The sequence below is a fragment of the Atta colombica genome, unplaced genomic scaffold (genome assembly GCF_001594045.1).
Source record: "Atta colombica isolate Treedump-2 unplaced genomic scaffold, Acol1.0 scaffold228, whole genome shotgun sequence".
Lineage (NCBI taxonomy): Eukaryota > Metazoa > Arthropoda > Insecta > Hymenoptera > Formicidae > Atta > Atta colombica.
Window position 1 is genome coordinate 1,360,671 of NW_017259325.1, and position 1,700 is coordinate 1,362,370.

A 1,700-nucleotide genomic window follows, 5' to 3' on the forward strand; every position below is an offset into this window, starting at 1 on the left:
TTAATTGAGAGTTAATTTATTATACATGTGTATAATAAATTCAGTAACGAATTTACGACAATTTTTTTGTAAAGATATGCCACTGTCCATGAGTTTGGAAATGTGGTAAATTCAAATGATAGAGAAAATGATCAACGAAAGAAATATCTGTTGTTATTTCAACGTTAATGTATCACAAAGATAAGAGAGAAACTTCACACGCAGTGCAGCCTTCTGAAAAGTACTTAAAGTTGAAAATTCTTTGTTAAAGTGTCGTTATATATATATATATATTATATCGTTATATATATATATTATATACATATACGTTCACACACGAACCTATGGACAGTATCGTGTATCTCTTTTATTGCTAATTTTTATATTTATGTCTAAAGAGAAATTAATGAGTAAATTGTGTCAGAAATCCGATAACATGTACTGCTTGGAAAGCTCCGTGATCAGGCAAGAAGTTGAGGGGCAACCTAGCAGCGCGCGTTCCTGAATCCTAGAAATGTAACTTTTATCCTTTCGTACCGCCTATTACTGGGACCTACGAGTCGAATTATCCGAGTTGCGCCTGGGGCGCTCCAAACTTTGTCCTGCGGTTAAAACTATCTGAAAGCATCGCAGTCGTGCTTCGGAACAAAGGCCCGACCGTTGATCGAAGCACCGACTTCGATATCCGCTGAAAGCAGCGGATGTATTTTCTTATTCTGTTTTGAGGCTCTTGCCCGATCGTCTCACGCATAAGTTACGAGAATGTAATGCAATCATCGTTACTGTCCTAAATAAACCTTCACGTATGAATCCATACGTCAATTCTATGTTCGTTTCTTTCTATTTTAATACCATCTCTCCTTCACGCATCCCCATCTTTCGATACATTAGTTATAAATTCATCAAAAATTATTGTAAATCGACGCGAATTTGAAATTCATTAAAAAATTTGTTTAGTATGTCATTGCATCTTAACGCGGAACATCGAACGGTCGGTCGAGATCGAACGACGCAGTTTGATGTCATCTTGTTCATGTATGTTTCGGGAAAAACTTGGATATCGATTCACAATCAATAAAGTTCTCCTATCTGCCCGAGTTTCTCTAACCGAGAAACAATCTATAATGTTGAAAAGGCGGTTAAACTTGGGCGTAACTCTACAAGATTGTTAAACGCGCAAAGGAGGCCGTTTTGTCGCTTAAGAAGCTACGAAACGAGAAACCCTCTTACGATGCATTAACATTTCAGCATAATTATTTGAGATAATTATCTCCGGTATTTAGAACCCAGACAGATACTATCACGAACTCTGTTTGTCTCAGCAAAATCCGCCGGCAACTGCAAACGTACGTTCGAATATATGTGTTGATTCGTGAAAAGATAAAAAGATCTTATTTCAAAAAGGGAAGAAAAATTAAATATTTATCGAATTCTCATATACTATATAACAAGAAACATCCCTCATTTATCGTTATATTATTATATTATTATATTATTATTATTTATCGTTAATTTATTGTTAACAGGTAATTATTTAGATAATAAATTTTTAATAATCATATGTCTTTTAATGTCGCGGTTTACAACTGTAGTTATCAATTACATAAAATGAACTATATTTGTGGTCATAATTAATTATTTACGTTGACAAATTATAATAATTGGTATAATATTAAATTAGTTATAATGAATTATAAATAGAATGGAATTTAATTTACACT